At 44.4% G+C, this 26,599-nt stretch overlaps 1 long non-coding RNA gene across 1 annotated transcript; it reads left to right on the top strand.

The window, feature by feature from the left end:
• On the top strand, positions 1 to 20,369 carry LOC117531587. Its single transcript, XR_004566654.1, has 4 exons — positions 1 to 61; positions 3,181 to 3,298; positions 6,707 to 6,930; positions 20,259 to 20,369. It is a non-coding gene; the product is annotated as an uncharacterized LOC117531587 (long non-coding RNA).
• The last annotated feature ends 6,230 nt before the right edge of the window (positions 20,370 to 26,599 follow it).

The following is a 26,599-nucleotide window of genomic DNA, read 5'->3' as shown; positions in this document are numbered from 1 at the left end:
CAGGGACAGGTGTCGAGTAGCACAGCTGGCCCTGTACGACGGGCCTTTTGCTGACCTCGGGGTAAGTGACTGGTGCTGTCACCCAAAGGTGTAGCTTGTCTTTGTCTGCTTCTGGGAGCTGGCTTTGGTGAAAGGAGTCAAACTAAGAAGGATGGATGAAATGCAAACAGATAAGATACTGCACCTAACCTCAAACACCTCCCAGAACCCACACATGCACAGACACACATGGGTATTTCCATTTGTCTCTTTTAGAATGGGGATGGAAATTCAACCTTGACCTCTGACTGTATCACTAACCAATCCTAATTTAAAACAAATCACTTCTTCCCACCTGTAGGCCAACGAAACCTGCCAACGTTGTTCAACATCAGATTCCCCTGCTACAAGAGAATTCAGCTTTGATGTGGTCTATTGTATAAATATTGTAGATCAACGAGAAAAAAAAATGTTTAGGTTTTGATCTGAGAGGCAAACAAGTGGTCATACATTAACATATTCTACTGGTTGTTTGTAATATTGATATTTTACAGCTGTACATCTATATAATAATAGCCAAGTGGCCTCTGTGTGCGTGCGTTTGTGCATCCGTGTGTATGGGTTGATCACAGAGTTGTTTGATATGTTTATGTATTTGGGTCAAGTATAAATGCTGCGAAAACCGAAAGTTTATAGGACAAATTATTTTTGGAGAAACTACGGATGTTAGCTAACAACACTGAACAATGGTTGTTGATAATTAAATTCTAGACTCTATTTTATCTAGATTCAAAATTTATTCACTTTATACATGCTTCCCTTAGGTAGTATTATTAGAAAGCATTGCTTAAATTTTCATTGTTACGCAGATGATACCCAGCTTTATCTATCCATGAAGCCAGAAGACACACACCAATTAGTTAAACTGCAGTATTGTCTTACAGACATAAAGACATGGATGACCTCTAATTTTCTGCTTTTAAATTCAGATAAAACTGAAGTTATTGTACTTGGCCCCACAAATCTTAGAAACATGGTGTCTAACCAGATCCTTACTCTGGATGGCATTACCCTGACCTCCAGTAATACTGTGAGAAATCTTGGAGTCATTTTTGATCAGGATATAGTCCTTCAAAGTGCATATTAAAACAAATATGTAGACTGCTTTTTTGCATTTGCGCAATATCTCTAAAATTAGAAAGGTCTTGTCTCAGAGTGATGCTGAAAACTAATTCATGCATTTATTTCCTCTAGGCTGGACTATTGTAATTCATTATTATCAGGTTGTCCTAAAAGTTCCCTGAAAAGCCTTCAGTTAATTCAAAATGCTGCAGCTAGAGTACTGACAGGGACTAGGAGAGAGCATATTTCACCCATATTGGCCTCTCTTCATTGGCTTCCTGTTAATTCTAGAATACAATTTAAATTCTCTTACTTATAAGGTTTTGAATAAGTCAGGGTCCCATCTTATCTTAGGGACCTCATAGTACCATATCACCCCAATAGAGCGCTTTGCTCTCAGACTGCAGGCTTACTTGTAGTTCCTAGGGTTTTTAAGAGTAGAATGGGAGGCAGAGGCCTTCAGCTTTCAGGCTCCTCTCCTGTGGAACCAGCTACCAATTCAGATCAGGGAGACAGACACCCTCTCTACTTTAAGATTAGGCTTAAAACTTCCTTTTTGCTAAAGCTTATAGTTAGGGCTTGGATCAGGTGACCCTGAACCATCCCTTAGTTATGCTGCTATAGACTTAGACTGCTGGGGGGTACCCATGATGCACTGAGTGTTTCTTTCTCTTTTTGCTCTGTATGCACCACTCTGCATTAATCATTAGTGATTGATCACTGCTGTCTTCCACAGCATGTCTTTTCCTGATTCTCTCCCCTCAGCCCCAACCAGTCCCAGCAGAAGACTGTCCCTCCCTGAGCCTGGTTCTGCTGGAGGTTTCTTCTGTTAAAAGGGAGTTTTTCCTTCCCACTGTCGCCAAGTGTCCGCCAGGGGGTCGTTTTGGACCGTGGGGTTTTTCTGTAATTATTGTATGGCTTTTGCCTTACATATAAATCGCCTTGGGGCAACTGTTTGTTGTGATTTGACGCTATATAAATAAATTGATTTGATTTGATTTAGACTCACACGCCATTCCAGCAGCGGGCGGTAAATTCTTTAAAGGCGATAAAGCCTTTATCTATATATAAGGCAAAGTGGCCTCTGGGTACGTGGATATGTGCATTATTTTATTAGTAAGTTCAATGTAAGTACATAATATATTCTAATCAAAGTGCATTTTTTCCACGAATTTGATTGGTTAAGTGTGTGAGATTTCAGTCCGTATAATATCGGGGTAACCGTGGCAAAATATTCAACCATATTCACATTTCATGTTTCACATAGCACTGTTAGCTTAGGGCGAAGAGAAAGTCGCGTACTGACGCTGGCCCCTGAAATGGGTGAATTTAAGCTACCATACGAAAGTATTGATGCGGATTCGGGTACAGAATTACTGTTTCACATTTGATGGATTTTCACGTTTGGTGGATTACTCCACGCCCTGACTGCTGATGAGTGGTGCTTGCCACGACGGTATGCCTTGCTGACTGATTACTTACAGAAAAATAAACCATGCAAACAATGCAATTGAATTAGAATGGGAATAACGTCCTTGTGTCTGATGATTTGCGGGCGTTCATACTTTTATACAGTTGCAAATAGCCATTTTACCGCTCCGCTTATGCGGCACTGGTAAAAGCTCTATTTGCTACCGTATAATCAGCATGAATGTCTGCAAATCATCAGACACAACAGGGTTATTCCCTAAATAATAGTTTAAGGTGAGTTAAAGGTGCTTGAATTTTCTGCACAATACATGTGACATAACTGGAGTCATGTTTGTACCGTGACACACTCCCACTGAGCTTGTTTGCAAGTAGTATAAGGCCAATAAAGGGTCAGAGGGAGCGAGGTGGACAGATGCCCTCCTCTCTGAAGAAAAAGGGGTGTGGCTAACAGCAAGGTCCTTTCTAATTAAAGCAATAAATGTAGGTGTTTATTTTCCTCACCATTGTTGATCTTCAGTATTCTGGCTACAAATTGTAATATTCAAGACACCTGGTGACAAGTCACTTCATTTTGGTATTCGATGAGTATTACATCAATAAAAGCTGTTTGGTCGGTATTCAGCCTAACACTGCATTGCTGTCTTGCAGGATTGTGTTGTTATGGTGTCCTGTTTTGTAAAGCTCTGAAAACCTACAACATGTTGTGCTTTGGAATCTATCGATTACGAGACGCACACCTGAACACGCAGAGTCAGTGCACCAAGCGGTGAGTCTTGCACGTCATGTTTGAAACGGATTCATGCAAATTGTTTATTTGTGATTCAGTGACAGCATAATGTGTGGTTCTGTGTGGCTTTGACATTTGATCAGTTCTGTCCTTAAGTGAACAACTTCCTCCACTAACACAACCCTTCCAGTGTATTTGATCCATATTGGCTTTAAATGATTGAGTTAAACAGTTCTGACCTTGAGTTTGACCTGTCACTGTCATCCAAGTTCACAGTTCATGTGATCAATAATAACATGATACTGTATACGACTTCATATCTATATATTAAAAGCCAAGCGCCCTCTGTATATGTGTGCGTGCATGTGTGGCTTCGATCACAGACAAACTGGGGAGAGCTGACATCTGCTGTTTGGTATTCTTGTGCATTTTGAGTCAAAGATAAACACTGACAAAATGGAACATTGAGAAGACTAACATTTTTAAAAAATTAGGAATATTAGCTAACAACAGTGAACAATGGACGTCGATAATTACCGAACTCACACACCATTCCAGCAGGCGGCAGTAAATCATATGTATATTAAAAACCAAGTGGCCTCTGTGTACATGTATGCATACGTGCATGTGTTTTTACCTTCAATCACGGACAAACTGGGGAGAGCTACATTTACCGTTTGGTATACTTATGCATTTTGGGTCAAGGATGAATGTCGCCAAAATGGAACGTTGATAGCACTAATATTTTTTAGAAATTGCGGATATTACATATAACAGTAAACAGTGGATGTTGATAATAACATTATTGACTCACACGCCATTCTGAATCATTATAAAAACTTTGCATAATTTATTACCACCCTTGAAATATGTCAGATACATATTTAGAAAACACTACCAGCCTAGACTCATGGATCCTCATGGGCAATGCGCTAGTTACTGTTTAATATTGTGCAAACAATGAATGTTGAATTCAATGGTATGAATATTTCATGAGGTGAAAGATGGAATGTCCATTCAGTGAGACGAAGGCCGAGTTCAATGATATGTTGTAGAGCCCGACCAATATGGATTTTTTGAGGCCGATACCGATATCGATATTGGATGAAAAAAAAACATGCAGATAATCGATAAATCGGCTGATTTGCCGATAGCCGATAAAATCAGCCGATATTATTATTAGTTTTTTTTTAAATGAATAAAATGTTCTTTTTTGGACCCTTAACAAAAAGGTATAGCTAAAAGCTGAAGCTTTGTCCTCATATTGATTAACTTTATAACAGAGAAGAATTTCAAGTTCAAAAAATGCAATCAAGAATTAAAACCTTTGTGAAATTAGCAAATACATATCCTTAAAAAGAGTTGTGAAATACATCTGATCTTGTACCTCTTGTTCCTGCGACTTAAATATAGGTTCAGGATAAGGATATAGATCCTTATAAACTTACTTGTATGCTTCTGTCAGCCGATCAGTGCAGTGTGATGGCGAACTGCGGGGGCCGGTGATGAACACATTTAAGCAGGGTGTAAGCAGCTCTCAGTTGAATGGAGTCAGAGCTCCATCTACTGGACAATGGTGCAAGGACATTTACTTTGCCAACACAAACATTATTTCAGTAACTGTTCTGTTTATGAGAAAATTATTGGCGTTCTATGGCAAAATTTCGGCTGATAGTGAGTACTTTGAAAAGGGCTTATATCGGCCGATATTATCGGCTGGCCGATATATCGGTCGGGCTCTAGTATGTTGCTTTCATTGAATTGAATATTTGTTTCATTAAAAGAATGTAAAAACATTCATTATTTGTTTTATATAACAGCTAAAATAGATCCTTGATATTATAGTAATTTATAAACAACAGAAAAGTGACTTACATTTTGGTGTGGTGCTTTGACACCAACAGTCCAACACAGACTTTAAATAGGAGTCCAAAATTGTTCTCAGTCAACTTGGAAAAACAGTCTGTGATACTTCCAAAAAAAGACTTAGTGTACTCAGTCCAGCGAAAAATCACATCAGAAATTTGTCCATGTTTTCATCCTAATGCCGCGTTCACACCGGGCGCGACCGAATGCCACAAATTCGCTTCGGATGCGTGGCGACGGACACGCCACCATCGCCCGGTGTGTTGCTCTGCTTTCGCTTCGAAAATTCACCCCAGTACGTCATCAAATAGGAGGAGCTTCCATTCCGCTCGCCGGCTCCGATTGTCAGTCAAGTTAACATGACGGACCTTGATCACAGTCCCTGATTGGTCATCGCAGCGCGACAAGATGAAAAAGTTCCGATTTTTCAACTTGGGGAGGAGGGCAATGCGACGTGACGCGACGCAATATTGCGCTAAAAATGCGCCAGTCGCTCAAAATCACTTCACTCGCATCCATCGCGTCGTGCTCCGTGGCTTGGCACCAAAACATGTCCTTCCATAGGGATTACATGGCAACCTGTCACTGCTGTCGCTCACGTCGCACTGGACGTGAACGCGGCATTACAGCTCTTCATGCTTCCAGACAGCTTATGGCAGAGTTGATTTGTTTTTGTGTGTGTGTATGTTAGAAGAATTAGCACCATCAATTAGCTTGTTCAAATCATTGTCCATCAGCAAAACCAACTCTGCCATGTTTAGCTATACGCCGCCCCCACTGGGTGGGGTTCCCAGCATGCAATGGTACAAAACTTATGGAACCAAATTTGCACGGTAAATGGAACCATATTTGCACGCTAAATGCAACACAACACAAATGGGACAAATAACCCATGTCACGTGACATACAAAGCACCAATCAAATGACAAGGATCCACTCAGCCGTTATAATAACCACAAGTGTATCTTTATTATCAACCAAGCTGTAGCATAAACTCAGTAATGTTTAAGATATAGAACCTGTAGCAGATGAACTAAATATTCCATTCAGTGGGTCCCAGGGCTCTCCACAGAAATGTGAAGTATGGTGGTGCAGTACATTTGGGAGGGTGGGGCAATACTCCAGAAGGGGAAGTTGTAGCATTTTTCTAATGTTTAAAATGTAGCAACTTGGGCAGTGTGATGTCAGATGAAATAAATATTCCATTCAGCTGATAGTGTCATCTGGACTGACCGATCCAGTCAGTGGTTGCGTGTAACACAACGTGCCAACAGGTTTAATGGCTATAAAATGTCCCAGAGTAATGTGGAGCATTAAACTGTCCCCTCTGTGCCCTGCATCCATATTTGCACTCATATTTCCCATCGTTTAAGCAGCATTTTGCCCTTGGACACATCTGATTTTTTTTTTTTGCACACCTTTGCTGCCTTCTTTTAATGTATAACATCAAAATACGGCTCTTTGATTATTTTGTTCACCCACGGATGGACGTGCACACAGGATGAAAACAATACTCCCACAAACCACTGCATATGGATACAGTTATTCTGAACACAGTCATCTCTTCCCTCTCTCCTCCAGGTACGTCATCACCAATCCGCCGTACGCCATTTGAGCTGGTGCCCTCTGACCTGATCTTCTGCCTGATGCAGTTCGACCACAACGCCGGCCAGTCCAGAACCAGCCTCAGTCACTCTTCCCATTCGTCGCCATTCCTCCAGCAAAAGAGCTCCTCCCCTCCACTCCATCCCAAGCACTAACCGCACCAACCGCACCAAAAGCAGGGACTCACGAGACAAACAAAAGTATGTCCCCCGTCTAACCCTCTCTGACGTCTGCAGCTGCTGTTGTCCCGTGTGTACGTGTGTGTTTGTGTGCTTTTGCGGTACATTTATCTTCTCCAGCAGGGTCAGTCCATCACGAAGCTGTCAATACTTTGCATCGACTGGCTCTCAGCTGTTGTTGTTCATTTATAAATGTACGTACAAACTAATGAACACTAAAATGAGTGAACATGTCACACCTTGTTTGTGGTTGGGATTCCTTGAGATGATAATTCTTTTGATGCTATCATGGGTGATACGGTGCATCCGGAAAGTATTCACAGCGCTTCATTTTTTCCCCCATTTTGTTATGTTACAGCCTTATTCCAAAATGGAGTAAATTCATTTTTCCCCATCAAAATCCTGCTCACAACACCCCATAATAACAACATGAAAAAAAGTTTTTTTTTATTTTTTTTTTATTTTTGCTAATGTATTAAACATAAACTAATACATCACATGTATTACGAGACACACATTTGCACATCTGTGACATTCACACCCTTTGTTCAGTAATTTGTTGATGCACCTTTTGCAGCAGTTACAGCCTCAAGTCTTTTTGAATATGATGCCACAAGCTTGGTGCATCTATCTTTGGGCAGTTTTGTCCATTCCTCTTTGCATCACCTCTCAATCTCGAGGTTGGATGGGGAGCGTCAGTGCACAGCCATTTTCAGATCTCTCCAGAGATGTTCAATCAGATTCAGGTCTGGACTCTGGCTGGGCCACTCAAGGACATTCACAGAGTTGTCCCTGAAGCCACTCCCTTGATATCTTGGCTGTGTGTTTAGGGTCATTGTGCTGCCAGACGGTCACCCCAGTCTGAGGTTAAGGGCGCTCTGGAGCAGGTTTTCATCCAGGATGTCTCTGTACATTGCTGCATTCATCTTTCCCTCAATCCTGACTAGTCTCCAGGTTCCTGCTGCTGAAAAACATCCCCACAGCATGATGCTGCCAACACCATGCTTCACTGTAGGGATGGTGCCTGGTTTCCTCCAAACATGATGCCTGACATTTAGATTCAGATCCAATTTATTATTATACCCTTGGGTAAATTTGGTTACAGTGACTGAGTCATCTTGTTTTGATAAACACACAGAGCAAGACAAAGTGACAGTGCTAAAAGAACAAGGATACCCCAAGATAAAATAAAAAAGCAAGATGAGTTAAAAACATCAATATATAACAAGTCTAAAACATGTCATACCAAGCCAAAGGATTAAAATAAATAAATAAATAAATAAATACAATTTACTGTTCATAAAACAAAAAAAAAAGAAACTATACAAAAAATAAATACGAGGTCTGTTAGAAAAGTATCGGACCTTTTTATTTTTTGCAAAAAACCTGATGGATTTGAATCACGTGTGCTTGCATGAGCAAACCTTGAACCTTTATGCGCATGCATGAATTTTTTCACGCCTGTCCATTGCGTCATTTTCTGGAAAGCAGCCTTGTGTGAGGATATGTGTAGTGCTCTCGGCGGATTTTCATTGCAAGGAAAATGACGGAACGACTGAGCAGCGGTGCATCAAATTTTGCCAGAAACTGGGCGACAGCCAGGTGGAAACCATTCGGAAGATTCAGACGGCTTTTGGTGACTTTTCAGTCGTGTGATTATCCGAGAAATTGTGGAAGAGGTGGGCATGTCACACATGTCCTGTGAGACTTCAACATGGAGGCGCTTTTGCTCCGCCGTCAGCAGCTTCGGCATGAATTTCACTGCCACTCTTTTCATGGCCAGATCTTCTGTCACAGTGGAATGTGCCGAAAAAGTGCTGATGTCCACCTCTTCCGCAATTTCTTAGATAGTTACACGACGGTCCCACATCACCACAGCGTTCACTTTGGAATGATCTGGTCATTTCTGCATGTTGATGGCCGACTGGAGCATGGCTCGCTCTCCACCGTTGTGCCGACGTCTTTAAACCGGTTGTACCGCTCCTTAACATGTGTGATGCCCAAAGCATCGTCACTGAAAGCCATCTGAATCTTCCGAATGGTTTCCACCTGGCTGTCGCCCAGTTTCTGGCAAACTTTGATGCAGTAGCGCTGCTCCAGTCATTCCGCCATTTTCCTTGCAATGAAAATCCGACGAGAGCACGACACACGACCTCACACAAAGGCTGCTTGCCAGCAAATGACGCAATTGACAAGTGTGAAAAAATTCATGCATGCGCACAAAGGTTCAAGGTTTGCTCATGCAAGCACACGTGATTCAAATCCATCAGGTTTTTGCAAAAAATAAAAAGATCCGATACTTTTCTAACAGACCTCGTTCATAAGTTATATTGGATACATAAGTTCTTGGTCACCTCCCTGACTAAGGCCCTTCTCCCCCAATTGCTCAGTTTACATGCGCGGCCAACTCTAGGAAGAGTACTGGTGGATCTTAACTACTTCTATTTAGGGATGATGGAGGAAACTGCTCATTGGGACCTTCAAAGCAGCAGAAATGTTTCTGTACCCTTCTCCAGATTTGTTTCTTGAGACAATCCTGTCTTGGAGGTCTGCAGACCAATTCATTTGACTTCATGCTTGGTTTGTGCTCTGACATGCTGTCACTGTGGGACCTTATATGTAGACAGGTGTGTGTCTTTCCAAATCATGTCCAATCAACTGAATTTATCCCAGGTGGACTCCAATTAAGCTGTAGAAACATCTCAAGGATGATCAGTGGAAACAGGATGCACCTGAACTCAATTTTGAGCTTCATGGCAAAGACTATAAACATGTCATTTTTTTTTTTTTTTATAAATTTGCAAAATCTCAAATAAAACTTTTTTCACATTGTCATTATGAAAATTTCATCCATTTTGGAAAAAGTCTGTAACATAAAATGTGGAAAAAGTGAAGCGCAAAGTGAAGCGCAAAGTGAATACTTTGCGGATGCACTGTACAGCACATCTCCGTGTTGGCGCAGTGTTTTCAAACTTCAGTGAATGATGGTTTAAATCAGTGGGTGAGCCTTTGCCATTCTGGTTATTCTTCTATCCATTTTGATGGTTGTTTTCCGTTTTCCTCCACGCGTCTCTGTTTTTTTTGTCCATTTAAAGCACTGGAGATCATTTTAGATGAACAGCCTATAATTTTTTGCACCTGCGTATAAGTTTTTCCCCTCTCCAATCAACTTTTTAATCAAACTACGCTGCTCTTCTGAACAATGTGCTGAAGATCCATTTCCTCAGGCTTTCAAGAGAACAGCATGTTCAACAGGTGCTGGCTTCAATCCTTACATAAGGGAACCTGATTCACACCTGTTTGTGCCACAAATTGACAACTCACTGACTGAATGCCACACTACTATATTGTGAACACCCTTTTCACTTTTTTTTTTTTTTTTACTAACAGCCCAATTTCATAGCCTTAAGAGTGTGCATATCATGATGCTTGTCTGTTGGATTTGTGAGAATCTACTGAATCTACTGGTACCTTATTTCCCATGTACCAATAAGAAATATACCAAAACCTGGATTAATCTTTTTAGTCACATAGCACTACTATATCTGAACACTACTGTGAGATGCTGTCTTTGAGAGGTGGGAATTTATCAGTTGTCTGCCTGGGGGGTTGTCATAAAGGACCAAATACGGGGTCTGTGTCTTAATGACTGAGTCCCCTCCTTGACAGTCGATTGTAATGGACTTAGTGGAGCACAGCGCAGGGGAACGACAGATAGGTTAAGGCAGGGTTCCAATCCGGTCCTCAAGGACCCCTGAACCTGCACATTTTCCATCTCTCCTTACTCCACCACAAGCTGATTTGCGAATTCAGGTGTCTAAGGGAGAGATTGGAAAATGTGCAGGTCAGTGGTCCTTGAGGACCGGATTGATAACCCCTTGGTTAAGGTAAGCAGCTAACTACATAGTCAGTCGTTTAAAAAAAAAGTATTTACATTTCGTGATTTAACCTACAACTGCTTCAGAACGGCTCCTCTCTCCATGCTTTTGACACTTATAATGACTAATGACTAATTTTTTGCTTGTTCAGTGGTGACAAGAAATTGCATCACTGAGAGTATTTTTAGCTTGTGCCATCTAGTAACATTGTATAACTGATTATCTTGTGATGGAGTTTTGTTCTAGATCAATACAGATTCATTGTTGGTGGGCCGCCAGAAGAGGAGGTACTGCTGGCCACCCACCAGGAGGGGCGCCCTGCCTGAAGTGGTGGGCTTCAGGCACGAGAGGGCGCTGCCGCCACGGACACAGCCGGGGGTGACAGCTGTCACTCATTATCTCATGACAGCTGTCATCCATCTACACTTCATCATTCCACTCCGATAAAAACCGGACGTCATCTCCACCTTGTTGCCGAGAATATCATCTTACCTGTGAAGGTAATATTCTCAGCCTTAACTGTGTCTTAGTCTGAACTCTTTTTGCAGCCGCTTTCCTGTGGTGTTCCCCTATCTGAGAGATTGGCGTTTGGTGTGATCAGCGACGGCTTCGCTTCACACCAAACAGATAAGTGGTTAGACAGGAGCTGCACGAGTGTGTGTTAGAGGTGGAGGTGGAATTCCCACCATTGTTGTTACTGGGTGTGGACGCACCCACATATGACTGTTTTTGCTCCTCGCCAGCAGTAACCAGATCCGACACTCAGAGACGGTGGCCACCTGGGGACTCGGAATTGGCAGCTCCAGTATTCTCCAGGTTCGGTGGCGAGGAAATCGTGTGGTTCCAGTTCTTCTCAGGACAGACGTCTTCTATCCTCGAGCCTGCCCACACGTCACCTTTGTGGACTGACTGTTTGCTCAAAGTCTGTAATCCTCTGTGTTTTTGTTGGTCTTTTCACAACAGTAAAGTGTTCATATTCGACTCTTTCATTGTCCGATCATTTGCGCCCTTGTTGTGGGTCCGTGTCACTACACTTTCCCAACAGGATATCTCGGCCAGCGCATGGATCCCGGGGGCGTCAACCGTCTGTTGGACAACCAATGGAAGAGCAGGGTGCACAGGCGTCTCAGGAGCGTGATTGGGTGAGTTGCAGCAAATCCCTCCCGCCTTTAACCGCTCGGTTTGGATTTGATGACCTGAGCAGAAACGTCATCCCTTAACCGCAGGATGGAGCTCTCCCACGCAGGGGGAAGCGCGCGCTCAGGGCGCTGCTGCAGCTCCTCCTCCTGCCGACCCAGTGCAGAATATAGATGTTCCACTGGTCGTTCAACGACCCCCCCCACCATCCCCTGAAGCATACATAAGTCCCCCAGAGCCGTGCGGACGTTGTGTGGAGACGTGCGCGGACTTTCTTATGCAGTGTTCGCTCGTCTTTGCACAACGTCCCGTCATGTACGCGTCTGACGCCAGTAAGGTGGCTTATGTTATTAACTTGCTTCTTGGTGAGGGACGCGCTTGGGCTACAGCACTTTGGGAGCAAAATTCACGGCTCCTTACCACTTATACTGGGTTTGTGAGGGAGTTCAAAACGGTTTTTGATCACCCTAATAGAGGAGAGACTGCTTCGACTGTGCTGTTGTCTATGAGACAGGGGCGCCGGAGCGCAGCCAAATATGCAGTCGACTTCTGCATCGTGGCTGCGAGGTCCGGCTGGAATAACGTTGCGCTCCGCGCCGCCTTCATAAACGGACTGTCATTGGTCCTGAAGGAGCACCTGGTAGCCAAGGAAGAACCACGGGATCTAGATGGGCTTATTGATCTCGTTATACGGTTAGACAATCGGTTAGAGGAACGCTGTCGGCAGCGAGACGAAGGACGTGGCTGGGCACGCGCCGTCCCTCTCCCTTCTGGGTCAGAAAAGGTTCCGCCCTCCCCACACTCCACAGCCTCAACGCTCCGTGTTGCTACAGCTCCCCCTGCTGACAAAGCCTATGGACACGAGCAGGGTCACATTTAGACCACCTAACAGACAGAGGAGGCTGGCCCGCGGGGAGTGCTTTGTCTGCGGCTCGAGTGAGCATCTGCAGAGAGACTGCCCCAAGCGGTTAAACACCAACGCCCGCTCCCTAGAAACTGGGCTTAGGGTGGGCCAAGACATTCACGTGGGGCATACACATATTTCCACATGACTCCCAGTTACAATCCTGAGTGGGGATTTAACCCTTCAAGCCCCAGCACTGGTGGACACGGAGTCAGAAGGGAATCTGCTAGACAGCAGATGGGCTAGGGAGGTAGGACTCCCTCTGGTGGCGCTCCCTTCGCCATTGCAGGTGCGGGCACTAGATGGCACCCTTCTCCCTTTAATCACACACAAGACACAACCAGTAACTCTGGTGGTGTCTGGAAATCATCGGGAGGAGATCGAGGTTTTTGTGACTCCTGCTACCTCCAACGTGATTTGGGCTTCCCTTGGATGTTGAAACACAATCCCTGGATTGATGGGCCATCTGGGGTGGTGGTTCAGTGGAGCGAAACCTGCCATCGGATGTGTTTAGGATCCTTGGTTCCCCCCGGTTTACAGGCTAAGGAGGAGGTCAAAGTCCCTCCCAATCTGACGGCAGTGCCGGTTGAGTACCACGATCTTGCTGACGTCTTCAGCAAGGTTCTGGCACTCACCCTTCCCCCGCACCGTCCGTATGATTGTGCCATTGATTTGATTCCGGGCCTTGAGTTTCCGTCCAGCAGGCTGTACAATCTCTCAAGACCTGAGCGCGAATCAATGGAGACCTACATCCGGGACTCATTAGCTGCTGGGCTGATCAGGAATTCCACCTCCCCGATGGGTGCAGGTTTCTTTTTTGTGGGCAAGAAAGACGGCGGACTCCGTCCATGCATTGATTACAGGGGGCTGAATGAGATTACGGTTCGCAATCGATACCCATTGCCCCTGTTAGATTCAGTGTTCACGCCCCTGCATGGAGCCAAAATCTTCACCAAGTTGGATCTTAGAAATGCATACCACCTGGTTCAGATCCGGAAGGGAGACGAGTGGAAGACGGCATTTAACACCCCGTTAGGGCATTTTGAGTACCTGGTCATGCCGTTCGGCCTCACTAACGCCCCCGCGACGTTCCAAGCTTTGGTTAAAGACGTCTTGCGGGACTTCCTGCACTGATTCGTCTTCGTATACCTGGACGATATACTCATCTTTTCTCCGGATCCTGAGACTCATGTCCAGCATGTACGCCAGGTCCTGCAGCGGTTGTTGGAGAACTGGCTGTTTGTGAAGGGCGAGAAGTGTGACTTTCACCGCACCTCTCTGTCCTTCCTGGGGTTTATCATCTCCTCCAACTCCATCGCCCCTGATCTGGCCAAGGTTGTGGCGGTGAGAGATTGGCCCCAACCAAACAAGCAGTAGGAAGCTGCAACAGTTCCTCGGTTTTGCACATTTCTACAGGAGGTTCATTAAGGGCTACAGTCAGGTAGTTAGCCCCCTGACAGCCCTGACCTCTCCAAAAGTCCCCTTCACCTGGTCGGATCGGTGCGAAGCCGTGTTCAGGGAGTTGAAACTACGGTTCTCGACTGCACCAGTTCTGGTGCAGCCCGACCTTGGCCGCCAGTTTGTGGTTGAAGTGGACGCCTCTGACTCAGGGATAGGAGCCATGCTATCCCAGAGCGGAGAGACCGATAAGGTTCTTCACCCGTGTGCCTACTTTTCTTGCAGGTTGACCCAGCTGAACGGAACTATGACGTCGGCAACCGAGAACTCCTTGCGGTGAAAGAGGCTCTTGAGGAGTGGAGACACCTGTTGGAAGGAGCGTCTGTGCCGTTCACGGTTTTCACTGACCATCGGAACCTGGAGTATATCAGGACCGCCAAGTGGCTGAACCCCAGGCAAGCCGCTGGTCACTGTTCTTCGGGCGTTTTGACTTCCGGATCACCTATCACCCCGGGACCAAGAACCAAAGATCAGTTGCCTTGTCCCGGGTACACAAAGACGAAGTCAAAACTGAGCTGTCGGATCCACCGGAGCCCATCATTCCGGAGTCCACTATCGTGGTCACCCTCACTTGGGACGTGGAGAAGACCGTCCGGGAGGCCCTGGCATGGAACCCGGACCCCGGAACTGGACCAAAAAATCGTCTGTACGTCCCACCAGAGGCCAGAGCTGCAGTCTTGGATTTCTGTCACGGATCCAAGTTCTCCTGTCATCCAGGGGTGCGAAGGACCGTGGCAGTTGTCCGGCAGCGCTTCTGGTGGGCGTCTATGGAAGCCGACGTCCGGGAGTATATCCAGGCCTGCACCACCTGTGCCAGGGGCAAGGCAGACCATAAGAGGACCCAAGGACTTCTCCAGCCGCTCCCGGTGCCACATCGCCCCTGGTCCCATATCTGCCTGGATTTCGTCACGGGCCTCCCGCCATCCCAGGGCATGACTACCATTCTGACGATAGTGGACCGGTTCTCCAAGGCGGCCCACTTCGTGGCCCTCCCGAAGCTCCCAACGGCCAAGGAGACTGCTGACCTCCTGGTCCACCACGTCGTTCATCTGCATGGGATACCAGCTGACATAGTCTCGGATCGTGGTCCCCAGTTTTCCTCTCAAGTCTGGAGGAGTTTCTGCAGGGAACTGGGGGCCACCGTGAGCCTCTCGTCCGGGTACCACCCACAGACGAACGGACAGCAGAACGGGCCAACCAAGAGTTGGAACAGATCCTCTGCTGTGTGACATCAGCGCACCCGACGGCCTGGAGTAACCATCTGGCCTGGATCGAGTATGCACACAACAGTCAGGTGTCTTCTGCCACCGGCCTCTCCCCATTTGAGGTGTGTCTGGGGTACCAGCCCCCGTTGTTTTCCGTGGTGGAGGGAGAGGTCGGTGTGCCCTCGGTCCAGGCCCACCTGCGGAGGTGCTGTCGGGTGTGGCGCACCGCCCGTTGTGCCTTATTAAGGCCCGGACGAGGGCTAAGACCCATGCAGACCGCCGGCGGTCCCCGGCCCCCTGCATACCAGCCCGGGCAGGAGGTGTGGTTATCTACTAAGGACATTCCCCTGCAGGTGGACTCACCCAAACTTATGGACAGATTCATTGGACCCTTCAAGATCATCAAAATCCTCAGTCCTGCTGCAGTGAGCTCCAACTCCCGGCTTCACTGCGGATTCCACCCTGTTTTTCATGTCTCCCGGATTTAAACCACACCTCACCTCACCCCTCTGTGCTCCCGGTCCGGCACCGCCTCCTGCCCGGATCATCGACGGGGAACCGGCTTGGACAGTGCGCCGGCTCCTGGACGTCCGTCGAATGGGCCGGGGGTTCCAGTATTTGGTGGACTGGGAGGGGTATGGACCCGAAGAACGCTCCTGGGTAAAGAGGAGCTTCATCCTGGACCTGGCCCTCCTGGCCAATTTCTACCGCCGTCACCCGGACAAAGCCTGGTCGGGGCGCTTCCTGGCGCCCGTTGAGGGGGGGTCCTGTTGTGTGGGCCGCCAGAAGAGGAGGTACTGCTGGCCCACCACCAGAGGGCGCCCTGCCTGAAGTGCGGGCTTCAGGCACGAGAGGGCGCTGCCGCCACAGACACAGCCGGGGGTGACAGCTGTCACTCATTATCTCATGACAGCTGTCATCCATCTACACTTCATCATTCCACTCCATAAAAACCGGATGTCATCTCCACCTCATTGCGGAGATATCATCTACCTGTGAAGGTAATATTCTCAGCCTTAACTGTGTCTTAGTCTGAACTCTTTTTGCAGCCGCTTTCCTGTGGTGTTCCCTATCTGAGAGATTGGCGTTTGGTGTGATCAGCGACGGCTTCGCTTCACACCCCAACCAGATAAGTGGTTAGACAGGAGCTGCACGAGTGTGTGTTAGAGGCGGAGGTGAAATTCCCACCATTGTTGTTACTGGGTGTGCAGGCACCCACATATGACTGTTTTTGCTCCTCGCCAGCAGTACCAGATCCGACACTCGGAGACGGTGGCCACCTGGGGACTCGGAACTTGGTGGCTCCAGTATTCTCCAGGTTCGGTGGTGGAGGAAATCGTGTGGTTCCGGTTCTTCTCAGGACAGACGTCTTCTATCCTCGAGCCTGCCCACACGTCACCTTTGTGGATTGACTGTTTGCTCAAATTCTGTAATCCTCTGTATTTTTGTTGTGCTCTTTCACAACAGTAAAGTGTTCATATTCGACTCTTTCATTGTCCGTTCATTTGCCCCCCCTGTTGTGGGTCCGTGTCACTACACTTTCCCAACATTCATTTCATTTTTGTCTCGAGTGAAACAATGACCCCCTACACTAAATAGATCCCTGGTTGTAAAATCCTGGAGTTGCACCTTGCATTTGATTTTCCTATTTGTTGTTGTCGTCATCATCATCAGCATCATCATCGTCATCATCACACCCACACAATAATTATTTCTGCTTTTATTGCATTGTACTTGTGCATCCTACCCACACATTCATACAAAGTGGTGGCAGCACATTTATTTCAGATCGTTGAGTCTTCTGGGTAATAGAGAGGATCATCTAAAGCAATGATTTGAAAAACAGTTTCCAAAATCATATGCAGTCTGTCTCATTTTCATGTTGTATGTAACATCAAATAAAACAATCTACAACACACCATAGTGTGTCCCCTATAAAGTCAGCAAAAGGAAACATATATACATATACATCTATCCATCCATCCATCCATCCATCCATCCATTTTCTTCTGCTTTATCTGGAGTCGGGTCACGGGGGCAGCAGCTCAAGCAAAGCCGCCCAGACCTCCTGATTCCACACACACCTCCCCCAGCTCCTCCGGGGAACCCCAAGGCGTTCCCAAGCCAGCCGAGAGATGTAGTCCCTCCAGCGTGTCCTGGGTCTTTCCCGGGTCTCCTCCCAGTGGACGTGCCCGAACTCTCTCCAGCGAGGCGTCCAGGGGGCATCCGGAAAAGGATGCCGAGCTACCTCAACTGACTTCCTTTCACGTGGAGGAGCAGCGGCTCGACTTCCGAGCTCCTCCCGAGTGACCGAGCTCCTCACCCTGTCTCTAAGGGAGCGCCCAGCCACCCTGCGGAGGAAACTCATCTCGGCGCTTGTACTCGCGATCTCGTTCTTTCGGTCTGAGCTAATCTCATGATCATAGGTGAGGATCGATCGGTAAATCGAGAGCTTTGCCCCCTACTCAGCTATCTCTTCACCACGACGGTCCGATACAGCGACCGCATGACTGCAGATGCTGCACCGATCCGTCTATCGATCTCACGCTCCATCCGTCCCTCACTCGTGAACAAGACCCCGAGATACTTAAACTCCTCCACTTGAGGCAAGGACACTCCCACGACCTGAAGAGGGCAAAGCACCTCTTTCCGGTCGAGAACCATGGCCTCGGATTTGGAGGTGCTGATTTTCATCCTGGACGCTTCACACTCTGCTGCTATACATATACATGCTGTGATATTTGTCACTGCAAGCCGTGAATTTTCTCTCTGATTTTTTTTTAACATCCAGATGAGCATTAATGTGTTTAAAGATGTGGTGTCCTTTTATTATTTTTCCCTACAAAACTGACAAATTTGAGATCTATTTCAGTGGTAGATCTCAAAATTACAGCAAATTTTATTACTGGTAAAGTATTATTTTGGGGGATTCCACTGTATTAATATAGTGAGTTCCCTCTGTGAGATGGCCTTCGGGTGGAAACTAGCAAGCTAGAATTTCTGACTTTCAGCTTGGAAAAGTAGAGACTCTAATAAAAGAATAATAACATCTTAGTCTCCTCGTACACTAAAAATGAGAACTCAGTCATCCTAAAAAACAGGCATGAGCATGTAGGTGCAGGAAATCTATTGTTTGTGTGCCGAAGTGCATAGCGATACAATGACTAAGATTTTTCTGACACGATCCACATTTATTAAAAAGCCTTTGCAGTAACCGAAGGCCAGAATATGGTTATCGGGTATTGCGAAGGCTTTGCATCCATCTGTCCGTCTGTCCATCTGTCTGTGCTCAGCATAAGTCCAGTCCCATTACTGAATATCAAAATAGAGCAGCACAGTGATGTCAGTGGCTGGTCTAGCTAGCTGCAATCTAGCAAGAAATAAAACACTTGTAAAACTGAAAACATTGTTTTTGGAACCCGATAACACCTCTGAAGTGATTTACAAGACATTTGGCAGACATTAGCATGGCGACCATCACAGGCTGGTTTAGCTAGCTTGCAAACTCCATTTGTTTGTGTGTAAATATAACCATCCTTTTCATATATTATGTAAAAGCTAGTGAGAAATAAACATTTCTAAAACTGAAACCACTGTTTTTGGAACCGATAACACCTCTGAAGTGATTCCAAGACATTTGGCAGACATTAGCATGGCAACATCACAGGCTGGCCTAGCTAGCTGCAAACTCCATTTTGTTTGCGTGTAAATATAACCATCCTTTTCATATATATGTAAAAGCTAGTGAGAAATAAACACTTCTAAAACTGAAACTGCTGTTTTTTGGAACTGATAACACCTCTGAAGTGATTTTCCAAGACATTTGGCGGACGCTAGCATGGGTGTGACATCACAGGCTGGTCATAGGTAGCTGCAAACTCCATTGTGTTTGTGTGTAAATATAACCTCCTTTTCATATATATGTAACAGCTAGTGAGAACATAAACACTTCTAAAACCGAAACTGCTGTTTTTGGAACCTGATAACACCTCTGAAGTGATTTACAAGACATTTGGCGGACGCTAGCATGGTGATATCACAGGCTGGTCTAGCTAGCTGCAAACTCCCATTTTGTTTGTGTGTAAATATTACCTCCTTTTCATATATTATGTAAAAGCTAGCTGAGAAATAAACACTTCTAAAACTGAAACTGCTGTTTTTGGAACCTGATAACCCTCTGAATGATTTACAAGACATTTGGTGGACACTAGCATGATGACGCACAGGCTGGTCTAGCTAGCTGCAAACTCCACTTTTGTTTGTGTAAATATAACCTCTTTGTCATATATTATGTAAAGCTAGTCAGAAATAAGCACTTCTAAAACTGATAACGCTGTTTTTGTAACCTGATAACACCTCTGGAGTGACTTAAATGACATTTCACAGATGTCAGTGTGCACACAAACTTCCGCTAACTCAAAGCTAACTTCCGCTCTTGTCAAAAGCTCATGTATGTGCACACGCATGCCCTCCTGAAGATGCAGTTGAATATAGTTTATGATTGATTGACTGATTGATTGAGAGGCTTTTTTGAACATGTGCAAATTGTACATAAGACAATAGGATCTTTATAGATCCAAAAATCTGTGAATTGTTCACAAAAATGTAATTTTTCTGACAGCCAAATCCGTCGCACAAACAAGAAAAATCATTCACTTTACAGTGGTCTTGTCCAGACAAATGAAATGGTGTACAGTAGATCACCATTTCAGCTGTAACTGACATTCATGTATCGCTGATGGTGTCTTTTTTGTGTGTCTTCCTCAGAAAAGACATGGTTTACAGATGAGCCAGACAATACCCTTGAGGACCACACAGATCAAGTCTGTGAATACTCTCGCCATCAACCAAGTCTCTCAGTATAAGTCCACAAGCAGCTCGAAACCAACAATTCCGGAAGTGGAAGAAGCGCGCTGAGCTCCATATCTACTGTTGACACCTGGACTCCCAAAGGACTCATGGTATAGGTGTCAAAGTCAGGACTGGAGATGTTTTCTCATCTGTAAACATAAATCACAATTGGACGGTTGATGAGAGGAACTGCTTTCCTCCTTTAGCTTCTAGTATGAGCAGATCTACTGTCGGTCCATATACGAGGGTAGGCTGAAAAGTTCTAAGGCTCCCCATGAAGGAGTAATACATTAACTGCATTATAGTGAGCCTTAGAACTTTTCAGCCTACCCTCGTATGATACAAAGAAAGAAGACAATCATTGTCAAATGTTGCACATCTATTGCTTTGTGCAGCTGATCTGTAGACCAGACTCCATAACCTGTTTGTGTATTTTATGGAATGAGGTTGAAAACAACAATCCATAAAAACTAGTGCAAAAAATATATATATATATATACTGTCATTATCAATGGACCTGAGTAAAAGCTGCCTTTTTAGCTATCAATGAACAATTAAGGCATTTACTTTTCCCAGTAAGCTATTTTTGTACACTATGTTAAAATGTGTATTTTACATCCAGCTGTAATCCCACCGCAATGGCATTGCTAGTGACAGAATCTACGATTCCTTTGCCATTTGGAGCTAATTCACAACATTTGTGACAGTTAAGAGAAGGCCATTGTCCGTATCCAAATGACATTTGGCTCCAGCCTTATCTCCATCCATTTATTTTTGTCTTACCTTTGCTTTCTGAATTTCTTCTTCTACATGTTTTCATGTCCATGTTTGGTGTAACATTCAAAATACATAGATCTTACTGAGTAAAGCTTTTCTAAATATCTGGAAACTCTTTCTCATGTTCCGTGTTCACAATTTATTCTTTTATCCAGGACATCAAACCAAATTTATTTTTTTAATCAGTTTGTTTTGAGGAGAATTGGTATTTTAACATTTCCCGTTTTGAGTTCCACATTAAAATGATCATTCCCGAACCAGATAGAAACAAAAGAAATACCAGTTAAACTTCTGTGTAAGGATGTGTGACGAAATAATATATATCTTTCAGATGTTACAGAAATGCCAATTGATCTAGAGTATATTTTTCTTTATAGAATTCTGACATAGATCCTTGTCATTTCATTGGTAGATTGCATGTCACATGGCATTGATTATTTGCAGCATAGTATGGAAAAATATTCCATTGTATGATTGACGTCGTGCAATTATTTTTCACTCCATTTGATGACTCCAGTATCTTTTCGTAAAAATGCGACAATGATATAAGGAAGGCAAATCCAGTATACCATAAGCCGATTTAGAAGCTTACGCAATGTTCTCGGGTACATCTCTCATGGTTGTAGAAGCACTAATCGGTGAAGAATTAGCCAAATTCGTATTGCGATTTTTCGATGGATTACACTTCATCCTCATTGGCTCTCGCTGGGCTCAGCGGTTTGTCTGTGACTCGGCCCCACTGCCGCGGCTTCCTTTGCCAATTAGAAACACGTGTAATGTTAATTAAAATATCAAATGGCAAGGATCAATTTAGGTTACATACAAAACAAATAATGAATGTTTTCTATTTGTGCAATGGAAATAATATTTTTGTTTGTTGAACGATGAAATGTCCGATTGAAGGAGACACAGCCAAGTTCAATAGGACATTCTATCTTTCAGCTCATGGTAATATGCTTTCCATTGCACTCATGAACATTCCTTATTTGCATACTGTATTGCTAATGTGGCATTTAACAAGCTAGGCTTTGCTAGGCACATTGTTTGGCCTACGTGGAGCGAGCTAACTATTGCCAACATTATTTCTCTTCACGTGTTAGTGTGAATTTGAGATCTTATAAGGTACATAGCAAAATATTTGCCTCCTGTTTGGAAAAAGTAGGAAGCAGATAATATTTAAATTTGTAAGAGGTTATAGGCTGAGCCAGTTCCCGATATTTCATGTCCAATACATTTCTGTTCCTGAACATTAAAACATATAAAGTTACCAGTTAAATTTTTATATCTAGCAATCCATCGGTTGTTACTAGTGTTTGCTTTCATTCCTTGAACCGGTTCAAAGCTTCTTTTTTTTTTTAATAGCAAAATATGATAGAGCTGTTTCTCTGGTGACACTCGTTTCATCACATATCTTAATAAATTTCTTAATAAAGTGGCACAGATATTCATTTAAGTGTGACACCATCGTCAGCAAAGCCAAATACGATGATGCGTCAGTTGCGACGTGAGATGAACGTGAAGCCACATATCGCGTGAAGTGGGCATTCTGAAGTCCTCCTTTGGCTGTCAGCACTGCCTGACACAGGATTGTCTTGGAGGTCACTAAACTCCATGACCAATCTTAATGCATTTTCAAGCTTTTTGTAGATATTTTAAAAACAGCTCTATCATAAAACGGTCATTTTGCCTCTTTAGGCAAAGGGGCCCCCATACTGTGGTTTTAGTCTTACTGGATTATTGGACCACATTTCTTAAACATTCAGACACACAGAATGAAGGAATAAATGAAGTTGCAAAAACTCAAGTGATTTGCGTCAACACATTCACGCACTCAGCATGAGATGTGACCCCAGTGAGTCTGAATACCTCAGTCACTAATTCACAAATTGCCAACTTGTTGAGGATATAATGAGGAAAAAGTTTTAGAACTTGGTTAATGTTCATGCACCAGAGCTAATCAAATATAAAATCTATGTATGTAATAGATCATCCCACATGCTGAACACTGCCACCCGCTGGACATGTCTGAGCACATTGCAGAGAATGATCTTGTCATGACATGCTTGATGGACATCATGTGGTGTAAGTTGTGTTTCCATTGCCGCTTCCTCCATTCAAGGTGGTTCAGTGGGATAAAGAGTTGGGCGAGCAAACTGTAGTCCTCATATCTTGGTGTCTGTCTGTGTCCTTGAATGAGACTTTTGTCTTGCTGTGAATGACACTTACCTTATTGCAAGAACAACTAAATGCTCAATATTTTCCCGTCTTTTTTGGTGATCATGCAAAAATGTAATGGTTTCATGTCACAACGAACCTCAACAAGTTTTGTGAATGTTTCATTTTATTATTTTTGAGTAATTAAAGTAACAAACAAACAGTTGAAGACCCTCTTTTGAGACGGTAAGAAGAAAATATTTCACATGTTGTATTGACTCTAATATGTGATGCTAATATTTTGAAATGTCAGTTGTCAACCTGTGTATTCACAGCGCTGCACTTTTTCCATATTTTGTTATGATACAGACTTATTCCAAAATGGATGAAATTCATTTTTTCCTTAAAATTCTACACACAATACCCCTTAACGACAATGTGAAAAAGGGTTTTTTTTTTTTTTTTTTTTTTTTTTTTTTTTTAGATTTTTGCAAATTATTACAAATGAAAAAAAACTAAGAAATCACATGTACATAAGTATTCACAGCCTTTGCCATGAAGCTCAAAATTGAGCTCGGGTGCATCCTGTTTGCGCTGATCATCCTTGAGATGTTTCTACAGCTTAATTGGAGTCCGCCTGGGGTCAATTAAGTTGACTGGACATGATTTGGAAAGGCACACACCTGTCTACATATAAAGTCCCACAGGTGACAGTGCATGTCAGAGCACAAACCAAGCAGGGAGTCAAAGGAATTGTCTGTAGACCTCCAAGACAGGATTGTCTTGAGGCACAAATCTGGGAAAGGATACAGAAACATTTCTTTGACTTTGATGGGCCCAATGAGCACAGTGGCTTCCACCATCAATAAATGGAAGAAGTTCAGATCCACCAGGACTCTTCCCTGAGCTGGCCGCCCATCTAAACAGAGTGGTTGGGGGAGAAGGGCCTTAGTCAGAAACTCTGTCAGAGCTCCAGCATTCCTCTGTGGAGAGAGGAAAACCTTCCAGAAAGACAACCATATCTGTAACAATCTACCAATTAGTCCTGTATGGTAGAGTGGCCAGACGGAAGCCACTCCTTTGTAAAAGGCACATGGCAGCCCACCTGGAGTTTGCCAAAAGGCACCTGATTCACTCTCAGACCAGGAGAAACAAAATTCTCTGGCCTGATAAGACAAAGATTGAACTCTTTGGTGTAAATTCCAGGTGCCATGTTTGGAGGAAACCAGACACCATCCCGACAGTGAAGCATGGTGGTGGCAGCGTCAGACTAGTCAAGATTGAGGGAAAGATGAATGCAGCAATGTACAGAGACATCCTGGATGAAAACCTGCTCCAGAGCGCTCTTGACCTCAGACTGGGGCAATGGTTCATCTTTCAGCAGGACAATGACCCTAAGTATATAGTCAATATATCAAAGGAGTGGCTTCAGGACAACTCTGTGAATGTTCTTGAGTGGCCCAGCCAGAGCCCAGAACTGAATCTGACTGAACATCTCTGGAGAGATCTGAAAATGGCTGTACACCGACGCTCTCCATCCAGCCTGATGGAGCTTGAGAGGTGCTGCAAAGAGGAATGGACAAAGCTGCCCAAAGATAGGTGCACCAAGCATGTGGCATCATATTCAAGAAGATTTGAGGCTGTAATTGCTGCCAAAGGTACATCAACAAAGTAGTGAGCAAAGAGTGTGGATACTTATGTACATGTGATTTCTTAGTTTATCTTTAATACATTTGCAAAAAAAAAAAAAAAAAGGTTTTCACATTGTCATTATGGGGTGTTGTGAGCAGAATTTTGAGGGATAAATTAATTTACTCCATTTTGGAATAAGGCTGAAACATAAAATGTGGAAAAAGTGAAGCACTGTGAATACTTTCTGGATGCACTGTACATGTTAGCAGGGGGTGTGTGTGTGTGTGTGTGTGTTTTATTCGATCTAATGTCATATATAAAGCATTCAAAATGTTGAGATGGATGCAATGTTACAGGGACTTTCAGGACTCAACAAAGTGTAGAACTTGTAGACACATTCTCTTCTGCCAGCTCTGGGTCCTCAGCCTTTGAGATTGATAAATGCCTGAGAAAAAGAGCTCATGGAGGCATGAGGTTGCCAGACAGAGGTATTTGGTGATACCAATAGCCGCATTTGAAGATCCATGGGTCACTGCGGTAGGCCCCTTGTACTCACGCGCAGCTTTTCTGGTACCTAAAATTTGAGACCCAGGCAATTTTTGGCTATCCAAAGCTTGGAAGCCCATGTCATTCCTATGGGACATTTCTGATGCTGAAATTACAGATTAGGCTTAAATTTGATAAATCTTTCAAAAGAATTAGATTGTAGACATGCCTGGGTATAACTATTGGGCATCTGACTGCAAATCGGTCACAAGGAAAATAAGAATGATTGACAAGAATACAGGCCTCCAGAAGCACGGATGGCTTCAAGGCGTTACATTTCATTTTAAATGAATGTAGCATTGGGTGAAGACAAAAAAGAGCCAGTTTATGTACCAATGACTCACCATTGTGGAGAAAAGTTCTTCGTCATTGGTATTCCCATTCGAGATCGTCGTCCTCTCAGTGGCAGGCCGATCTTGTCCACTCTCTCCACCAAATCTAACGGCTTCTGCTTTCTGTAACCCGTGGTTGAAACATTCCTACCTTTGTAATACTCTCTGATGCTTTACGTCATCCATTTTTCAGCTATGGTGTTACTCCAACTACCTAAACATAAGTTGATTCCAAAAGGTATTGCAGTTTGTTGTGCCCAGCCAGGCTTGCTGCTAGGTTGGTGGTGCATGCGCACAAGTGGCCTACTACAGCACCTCCTAGTATCTTCAAATGTGGCTATATCTTTGCAAAAGAACAAAGGTCCATGCATTTAGGGTCCTGGTGCTCCCTGTCCTACTGTATAGTTGTGAGACTTAGATGTTTACAACTTACCTAATGCAATGATGACATCTTTGGTACTATGTCTCGTCAGAGGATCCTTGGTTACCACTGGAATGACTTTGTGTCAAATGTACGGGTACTTGCATCAGCCACAATCTTTTGGCCATGTGCTGCATTTCTCTTGCCATGATTCAGCACTCAGGTGCCTCAGTGCTGAGAACCCCAGTGGCTGTAGAAGGTCAAGGGGACACCAACATTTCACCTGGCTGCAGCACATGTATGGACCAGTTGTCTGCTTCTGTGGTTACCAATCAGGACTCAAGGCAGTTCTGTAGTATAGTGGATGTGATGATGCAGAGAAGTGCACACTCCCAAACCTCTCCTGATTGTTTCAAGAAATACAACACTGGTGCACTGGTGCTGTGGTTCGCTAA

The sequence above is a fragment of the Thalassophryne amazonica genome, chromosome 18 (genome assembly GCF_902500255.1).
Source record: "Thalassophryne amazonica chromosome 18, fThaAma1.1, whole genome shotgun sequence".
In the NCBI taxonomy this organism is placed as follows: Eukaryota; Metazoa; Chordata; class Actinopteri; order Batrachoidiformes; family Batrachoididae; genus Thalassophryne; species Thalassophryne amazonica.
The sequence above is the reverse complement of the archived record's forward strand: the minus strand, read 5'-3'. Positions and strand labels throughout refer to the sequence as shown.